This window comes from Peromyscus californicus, unplaced genomic scaffold (genome assembly GCF_007827085.1).
Source record: "Peromyscus californicus insignis strain IS unplaced genomic scaffold, ASM782708v3 Scaffold_10__1_contigs__length_136768540, whole genome shotgun sequence".
Taxonomy (NCBI): domain Eukaryota; kingdom Metazoa; phylum Chordata; class Mammalia; order Rodentia; family Cricetidae; genus Peromyscus; species Peromyscus californicus.
In genome coordinates, this window is record NW_026294391.1 from 10,051,228 (window position 1) to 10,061,799 (window position 10,572).

Below are 10,572 nucleotides of genomic sequence, written 5' to 3' on the forward strand. Positions count from 1 at the left end.
GGTGGTGGCTGCCTCTGGATTGGGCAAAGACAGAAGTAGGTATTTCTGCAGGAGTGGTTTTTAAGGAAAAAAAGGAGAAGTCTATATTAGTATGAGTTGGTAACTCCTGATTGGACATGTTAGGCAGTGCAGTCAAATAATGCATTTTGATTACTGGACCTTGGTGTTTTGATAGTTGGACCTTGGCGTTTTAGTCAGGCATAAGGAAGTAGCCAAATCAGGGAATAGACCTTGGTGGCTAGCTTTAGGAATGTAAACTAATGGTTTAGCAAGGGGGAGGGAAGAGGGAAGGGCAAAACCTGCCAGCGCCATGCTTGCCATGCTTGGGCCTGTTCGAGAGCCTTTCACTTTCTAACTCATTGAAACTGAATGAAAATGGGTTATGGTAGAAATTAAAGACTTTCTAGAATTCAATGAAGATGAACACACAACATAGCCAAATGCATGGAACACAATGAAGGCAAGCTCAAAGCATTAAGAGACTACAGAACAAAATTGCAGAGCTCTCATGCTAGTAACTTAACAGCACACCTGAAAGCTCTAGAACAAGAAGAAATCACACCCAGAAGGTGTAGATGATAAGAAATAATCAAACTCAGAGCTAAAATCAATAAAATTTAAATAAACAATACAAGGAATCAATGAAACAAAGAGTCAGTTCTTGAAGAAAAATCAATAAAATTGACAAACAATTATCCAAATTAACTAAAAGACACACAGAAAATAGCCAAATTAACAAAATTAAAAAAAGGGGGGATATAACAACAGATGCTGAGGAAATCTGGAGAATCATAAGGAAATACTTAAAAACCTATACACCAAATTGAAAATCTAAAAGAAATGGATAATTTTCTAGATACATAGCACTCACCAAAGTTAAATCAAGATCACATAAGCAATTTAAACGGACCTAAACCTCTACTGAAATAGAAGGATTTATTAAAATCTACCAACCAAAGAAAGTCCATGGCTAGACGGTGTTAGTGCAGAATTCTATCAGATTTCCAAAGAAGAGATAATGCCAATACTCAAATCGCTCCACAAAATAGGGGATTTTGCCCAATTTTTTCCAAGGTCACATTTAACCTGATATCCAAACCACAAAAAGACACAACAAAGAAAGCAAACTGCATACCAATTTCCCTTATGAGCATAACTGCAAAAATTCTCAATAAAATACTTGCAAACCAAATCCAAGAAGACATCAAAAAGATCATTTGCCATGATCAAGTAGGCTACCTCCAAGAAATGTGGGGATGGTTTAACATACATAAACCAATAATTGTAATCTGCCATACAAACAGTGAAAAACAAAAACCACATGATCATTTCATTAGATACAAAAAGGGTCTTTGACAAAATCCAACATCCCTTCATGATAAAAGCCCTGGAGAGATTAGATACACAAAATACATATTTCAACATAATAAAGGCAGTTTACAGCCAGCCCATAGTCATCATCAACTTAAATGGAGAAAAACTCAAAGCAATTCCACTAAAATCAGGAACAAGACTAGGTTGTCCACTCTGTCCATAGCTATTGAATATAGTTCATGAAGACTTAGCTAGAGCAAAAAGACAACTGAAGGAAATCAAGGGGATAAAAATAGGAAAGGAAGAAGTCAAAGTATAATTAGTTTCAGATAATATGATAGTATATATAAGTGATCCTATATGTAAGACCAGGAAACTCTTACAGCTGATAAAACTCTTTCAGCAGAACAGCTGGATACAAAATTAACTCACAAAATCAGTAGCCTTCTTATATACAAATGATAAATGGCCTGGGAAAGAAATCAGGGAAACAGCACCTTTACAACTGCCTCAAATAATATAAAATATCTTGGGGTAACTCTAACCAAGCACGTGAAAGACTTGTATGATAAAAACTTGAAATCACTGAGGAAAGAAATTGAAGAGGAAATCAGAAGATAGAAAGATTTTTTCATGGTCATGCATCGGTAGGATTAATACAGTAAAAATAGCCATCCTACTAAAAGCAATCTACAGATTCAAGGCAATCCCTATCAAAATACCAATGCAATTCTTTACAGACCTTGACAAGATATTTCTCAACTTCATATGGAAAAACAACAAACCTGAGATAGTTAAAACAACTCTAAATAATAAAAGAACTGTTGGATGTCTCATCATCCCCAATGTCAAGTTGTGCTAAAGAAGTATAGTAATAAATACAGCATGGTATTGGCACAAAAACAAACACATTGATCAACAGAATCTAGTTAGAGACCCAGACATAAATTCACACACCTATGGATATTTGATTTTTAATAAAGAAGCCAGAAACACATGCCGAAAAAAGACAGCATCTTCAACAAATAGTGCTGGTCAAACTAGATGTCTGCATGTAGAAGAATGCAAACAGATCCATAGGTATTATCCTGCACAAAACTCAACTCTAAATGGATCAAAAACCTCAACATAAAACCAGATACAATGATACTGATAGGAGATAATGTGGAGAATAGCCTTAAACTCATTGGCACAGGAAAAGGCTTTCTGAACAGACCACAGTTAACATAGGAACTAAGATCAATAATTAATAAATGGGATATCATGAAACTGAGGAGCTTCTCCACAGCAAAAGACACTTTCATTTGGACAAAGTGGCAGCCTACACAATGGGAAAATATTTTTACCATCTACACATCCAATAGAGGGCTAATATACAAAATATACAAAGAACTCAAGAAACCAGACTGTCAAGAAAACAAATAACCCAATTAAAAATGGGGTACTGATCTAAATAGAAAATTCTCAATGGAGGAAACTCAAATGGCCAAGAAACAAAGAAATGTTCAACATCCTTAGCCACCAGGGAAATGTAAATCGAATTACTTGACATTTTACCTTACATACATCAGAATGGCTAAGATCAATAAAACAAATTACAGCTAATGCTGGCAAAGATATGGAGTAAAGGTGTGGTGGTTTGAAAGAAAATGTCCCCCAAAGGGAGTGGCACCATAAGGAGGTGTGGCCTTGTTGAAGGAAGTGTGTCACTGTGGGGGCCAGCTTTGAAGTCTCTCTTTTTCAAGCTTCCCTCAGTGTGGCAGTCAGTCAACTTCCTGTTGCCTGCAAGATGTGGCATTCTCAGCTCCAGCACCACTTCTGCCTGCATGCTGCCATGCTCATTATCATGATGATAATGGACTGAACCTCTGAAACTGTAAGTGAGCCACTCTCAATTAAATGTTTTCTTCATAAGAGTTGCCATGATCGTGGTGTCTCTTCACAGCAGTAGTAAATCCTAACTAAGACAAAGGGGAACACTTCTCCATTGCAGGAGAGAGTGCAAACTTTTACAGCCACTATGGAAATCAGTGTGGCAGTTCCTCTACAGGAACTCCATCCAGGAAGATGGGTATCAATCTACCTTAAGACCCAGCTATACAACTTTGGCATATACCTAAAGGACACTTCATCCTACCACAAAGACATTGATGTTCTAGTCACAATAGCCAGAAATTGGAAACAACTTAGATGTACCTCTACAGAGGAAGGATAAAGAAAATGTGGTATATTTGCACGATAAAGTATTACTCTGCTTTTTAAAAATGACATCGTACAAATTGCAGGTAAATAGATGGAACTAGAAAACAATCATCCTGAGTGAGAAAGACAAATATAGTATATATTCATTTATATGTAGATATTAGTTGTTAAATCACTAACTAGCAAGCTACAATCTGCAGAACTACAGAGGGTAAGTATAGAGTAAGGGACTAGAGGATATAGGTAGATCTCATTAGAAAAGGGAAATAGAACAGATAATTCTGGATGGACTGGGGTGGAGGCTAGAACAGAAAGATCAAGTGAGAATAGGGAGGAGAGGGGAGCATGAGGGAGGGAATATGTGGAGAGACAGCTAAAATTAGGGGCCATTTGAAGGGTAGTATGGAAACCTAGTACTATAGAAGCATCCTGAAATATATACAGACATGAAGGCAATCTAAATGAAATTACCAAATAATGGAAAGACAGGGGCTTAACTGGACATCTCTTGTTACTAAATGAATCTTCTAGTACCAGGAATTCAGTTTTTGACCAAAGGAGTCCTATGGGAATTCCCACACAATTCTGTCAAGACTATAGATTGCTCTCCACAAACTGACAACAAGCCTGCATTGCTGAAGACAACACCTAAACAACTCGTTGAACATGGAAAAGTCAAGCTGGTGTCTACATAGAGCCTTCTTCCCTGTGTTCTAGTGTCTTTCATACAGGAAGATACTCTGTATGCTACCAAAAGAGAAAGGTAAACACCAAGGAAGCCACAAACCCTTTGATCTACAATGGTGTCCTGCCTGCAAGATATACTAGGGCAACAGTGGCACAAAGCTTGTGGGAGTAACCAACCAATACCAAATTAGACTTAAGGCCGGCTCACTCTGCCTAATGGACTCCATATCTGTGTAGGTGACCAAGTACCAGAGTACTAGATATCTCAGGGACTCAGAGCAAATCAAATGCTACTGGGCAAAAAGAAAAAAAAACAATAACATAGTGATAAAACGACAAAATGACTTCTATTGACCTTCTGCTATACTCATACATCAGTGCCATGCTTAGCCATCATCAGAGAAGCTTCCTCCTGAGGCAGATGGGAACAAATACAAAGACCCACAGCTGGACATTATGCAGAGAGTGCGAAACCTTAGAACACTCAGCCCTAAATGGGATGTCTCCATAAAATCCCCCCCTCAGAGTTCAGGGAACTCCATGGAAGAGGAGGTGGAAAGAGAGTAAGAGCCAGAGAAGATGGAGGACACTAAGAAAATAAGGCTCTCTAAATCAACATGAGCAAAGCTAATACAAACTCACAGGGCCTGCACGGGTCTTAACTGGGACTTTTAGGTATATATTATGGCTTCAGTTTAGTGTTTTTATAGGATTCCTGGGTGTTCTCTTTTCCTTTGGTTTGTCTTGCCCAACTTCAATGTGATAGTTTTTGTTTTATCTTATTATATTTTACTTTCTTATATTTTTATTATCCCTTAGAAGCCTATTCTTTTTTAATGAGAAACAGAAATGGAATAGAGATGGAAGGTGGGGAAGAGTAGAGGGAGGGGAAACCATAATCAGAATATATTATCTGAGAAAAGAATCTATTTCCAATAAAAGAGAAAAATAAAAAAGGAATGATCCTTGAAAGACTAACTTGAATCAACATGTAACCCTTGAAGGTTTCGAGCCCAGGCCCACAGGCATAATGGCTACATTCACATTATATTCTTTACCTCATTTTAAATTCATTCTGTCAAATGTTCATCCAAAATTACCATTGATTGAAACCATTTCTAGATATGAGTATTGACCAAACATGTATTTTGTTGGTCAAAATTAATGTAATGAATGAATCAAAACAGGAGAGATTAGAATGCAACGAAACATTATCCTATATCTGGCATGTCCTTCCATTTGATGATTTGGGAGGAGGGGTATTTGAAACTCAAAGAAGTGCGTAAAACATTTCTAAAATAAACAATTATATACCCATTACCCAGAAAAGGCTCTTATTTTGAACAATACTTTTTTCTTTTTCTTTATTCTTCCCTTACACAATACATCCCAACTATAGCTTCCCTCCCTCCACTCCTCCCCAGTACCACCTTACCTCCCCCTCTTCCCTACATCCAATGCTCCTCTGTTTCCCTTCAAGAAAGAGCAGTGATTTCAACTGAACACAGCATAACAAGATGCAATAAGACTAGGCATAAACCCACATAGCAAGGCTGGACAAGGCAACCCAGTAGGAGGAAAGGGGTACCATGAGCAGGCAAGAGTCAGAGACACCCCCATTCTCACTGTTAAGAGTTCCACAAAGCCGGGCGGTGGTGGCGCACGCCTTTAATCCCAGCACTCGGGAGGCAGAGCCAGGCAGATCTCTGTGAGATCAAGGCCAGCCTGGGCTACCAAGTGAGTCCCAGGAAAGGCGCAAAGCTACACAGAGAAACCCTGTCTCGAAAAACCAAAAAAAAAAAAAAAAGAGTCCCACAAAAACCTCAATCTAAACAGCCACAGCATGTATGAAAAAGGCCTAGCTCAGACCCATGCAAGTTCTACGATTGACACCTCAGTTTCTGTGATCCCTGGTTAGTTGATTCCGTGGACTGTGATCTTGTAGTGTCCTCAACTCCCTAGCTCCTACAATCCTTTCTCCTCCTACTCTGTTTTTTTTTTCTGGCTCTTACAATCCTTTCCTCCCCCTCTTCCCCCTTGTTTCTGCTTAATTTTTGTGTTTGTTTTGTCAGTCATTTTTGGTTGCATCCTATGACTCTGAGCCATCCAGCTTCCAGATCCTGGACATCCAGGCAGTATAGGGCATGGGCTCCCTCCTGTGGCTTAGGCCTCAAGTTAGACCTGTCATTGGTTGGCCACACCCAGAAGCTCTGAGCCACCATTGCCCCAGCAGATCCTTCAGGCAGAACAGGTTGGGGGGTTGAAGGGTTTATGGCTGGGTTGAGATCCCAGTCTAATCACTAGGAGCCTAGCTGGGTTACAGAAGATGCTCAGTTCAGGCTCCATATCCTCCATTACTAGGAATTTTCCCTAAGGTCATCCTCATAGGTTCCAGGAAGCTTCCACTGCACTAGGTTTCCACATCACCTCCTAAATGTCCTACTTTTTGTTTTTAATATACAGTATCCAGTTTTGGGACAAGATAGTATAAATTCAATTTTCTTGCTCTTCTAATTTATTTATATTTTTAAAAGAATACTTGTGTACTGCATCTACATCATTCTCATCCCCCCTACCCCACACTCTTCTACCTCCTTCTATGTCCCCCCTTCCTCCAGAATTCATGGCCCTGTCTTCTTTATCTGTTATTGTGTGTATATATGTACATATAAATATACACACATGAATATACACCCTACTGAGTCCATTTAACATTGTTCCTATGTACATGTGTCTGGAAGTAGCCACTTGGGATGCGACAACCTATGTGGAAGCATGTCTGTAGAGGAAATGTGTTGTTTGTTTTTGCTCTTTTGGGGGGCCCACTACTCAACTCCCAAATAAATCACACATAGAAGTTTTTTTAATTATAAATGTCTGGCCTTAGCTTGGCTTGTTTCTTGCCAGCTTTCCTTAAATTATCCCATCTATCTTTGGACTCGGGGCTTTTCTCATTCTCTTACTTCTATAAATCTTACTCTTACTCTGTGAATTGCTGTGTAGCTGGGTGGCTGGCCCCTGGAGTCCTCCTTCTTCTCTGGCTACTTATTTGATCTTTTCCTTCCAGATTTCTCCTTCTATTTATCCTTTCTGCCTGCCAACCCCGCTTATTTCTCTCTCATGCCTCACTATTGGCCATTCAGCTCTTTATTAGACCATCAGGTGTTTTAGACAGGCAAAGTAATACAGCTTCACAGAGTTAAACTAATGCAACATAAACAAAAGCAACACACCTTAAAATAATATTCTATAACAGAAATTGATTCTCCCTCTCAGAGCATGCATTGACCACCTGTAGCTCTTCATTTAGGTGTGTCAACTTGTGGAATTTTCCCCCTCTATGTTGGCATATCAACTGGTGTCATTACATTGGTCTTGTTCAGGCATCCATATTGTCAATAATTCATGGATGCATTTTTTTCTGTCATGTCTAGCAGCAGGCATCTTGGTCCTCTCGCTCCAACAGTCTTACCTTGCCCTCTTCCCAATTAAAAGATATATTTTGAGGCTAGAGAAATGGCTCAGTGGTTAGGGGTGATACTTCTCTTTCAGAAGACTTAAGTTTAGTTCCCAATACACATGCATGTCAGACAGATTCACAGTCACCTGTAACCACAGCTCTGGGGGATTCAATACCTCCTGACTCCCATGGATGTCTGCACATACATGCACATATCAAATACACACATACACATAATTAAATTTTTTTAAGTAAAAATAAAAATATATTTGTTAGAGTGGATAAAACTATGTGTTTCTAAAATAAAATACTTTTAAAAAGCAATGATACATATACATTGAAAATAAAAGAATAAAAATATATAAAATTATTTTAAACAAATATATATAGCTATATTAGCATCAGGTGAAGCATTACATTTGGGGTGGGATTTTTTCAGTTCTAGAGATTGAACCCCAAACCTTGGACATGGTGGGCAATCATTCTATCAATGATATTTGTCCCCAACCAATATTAGGTAAATATGCTTCAGAGCAAAGATTTGTACAGGCAAAAAAAGAGACATTCCTGTCTTACAAGATCAGCTCCCCAAGAAGACATAGAGGTGCTAAGTGTGTATGCACTCATCAACAGTTTCAAAATGCATGGATAAAAACCTGACAGATCTGAAAGAAAAACAGAAAATTCATAATTAGAACCAATACTTCACTCCCAGAAATTGATAACACTGCTAGACAAAAAAATTAGATAAGAGAGAGAACTGAATAGCATCATCAAACAACAGAGTCAAACCAATGACCATTTATCAAGAGTAGAATACATATTCTTAACAAGCATCCATGGGACATTCATAAAGTCAGATTAAATCCAGGCTCATAAAACTGATCTGTAAATATTTCAAATAACAAATAATTCACTGTATGTTTTCCAAGTGTAATGCAATCAGAGGAGATCACTAACAGAAAGACAACAAGAAAAACTCCAGTGGGAATTGGGCGATCTACAGGCCCAAGAAAGTCTCAAATCAAATTTCAAAATGCTTCGAATCAAGTTAAAATGGAACCAGAGAATCAGCATTTGTTAAGATGCAGGTAAAGTGATGGCAGCAGGGAAACTTACAGCACTTAATACTAGTTAGAAAGAACTGTCCTATATCATGAGTTCCCACCTCCAAAGGCAAGAAAGGGAAGATAAAGCCAAAGCAGAGAGACGAATAACAACACTAAAAAACAAGAAGAGAAACAAATGCAATCGAAAACAGAAACAAAACCACACAGAGAGAGAGAGAGAGAGAGAGAGAGAGAGAGAGAGAGAGACAGAGAGAGAGAGAGAGAGACAGAGAGACAGACAGAGACAGAGACAGAGAGAGACAGACAGAGAGAGAGAGCAGTGAAACAAAAGCTAGTTCCTGAGGAAAAGAAACACCAATAAAATGGCTAAGTCCTTAGCAAAAGTGACATATATGAAAAAATCTTATGAATGAAAGGCATCACACTATCCATCACACTGCCATTAAAAATAATAATAAGATCTTTTCTCATTCTGTAGGCTGTCGCTTTGCCTTGTTGACTGTATCCTTTGCTCTACAAAAGCTTCTCAGTTTCAAGAGGTCCCATTGATTGATTGTTTCTCTCAGTGTCTGTGCTACTGGTGTTCTATTTAGGAAGTGGTCTCTTATGCCAATGCATTCAAGACTACTTCCTACTTTCTCTTCTAGCAGGTTCAGAGTAGCTGGATTTATGTTGAGGTCCTTGATCCACTTGGACTTAAGTTTTGTGCACGGTGATAGATATGAATCTATTTGCAGCCTTCTACATGTTGATATCCAGTTATGCCAGCAACATTTGTTGAAGATGCTTTCTTTTTTCCATTGTGCACTTTTGGCTTCTTTGTCAAAAATTATATGTTCATAGGTGTGCAGATTCATGTCAGGGTCTTCAATTCGATTCCATTGGTCCACATGTCGGTTTTTATGCCAGTATCAAGCTGTTTTTATTACTGTAGCTCTATAGTAGCGCTTGAAGTCAGGGATCGTGATGCTTCCAGAGATTGTGTTATTGTACAGGATTCTTTTGGCTATCCTGGGTTTTTTGTTTTTCCATATGAAGTTGAGTATTATTCTTTCCAGGTCTGTGACAAGGCAAAGCGACAGCCTACAGAATGGGGAAAGATCTTCACCAACCCCATATCTGACAGAGGACTGATATCCAGAATATATAAGGAACTCAAGAAATTAGACATCAAAATGCCCAACAGTCCAATTAAGAAATGGGCTATAGAGCTAAACAGAGAATTCTCAACAGAGGAAACTCAAATGGCTGAAAGACATTTAAGGAATTGCTCAACATCCCTAATCATCAGGGAAATGCAAATCAAAACAACTCTGAGATACCACCTTATGCCTGTCAGAATGGCTAAGATCAAAAACACTGAAGACACCTTATGCTGGAGAGGATGTGGAGCTAGGGGAACTCTCCTCCACTGCTGGTGGGAATGCAAACTTGTACAACCACTTTGGAAATCAATATGGCGCTTTCTTAGAAAATTGGGAATCCATCTCCCCCAAGATCCAGCTATACCACTCTCGGGCATATACCCAAGGAATGCTCAACCACACCACAAGAGCACTTGTTCAGCTATGTTCATATCAGCATTGTTTGTAATAGCCAGAACATGGAAACAACCTAGATGCCCTTCAACTGAAGAATGGATAAACAAAATGTGGTACATATACACAATGGAATACTACTCAGCAGAGAAAAACAATGACATCATGAGGTTTGCAGACAAATGGATGGATCTAGAAAAAATCATCCTGAGTGAGGTAACCCAGACTCAGAACGACAAACATGGTATGTACTCACTCATAGGAGGATACTAGATGTGGAACAAGGATGACTGGACTGCTA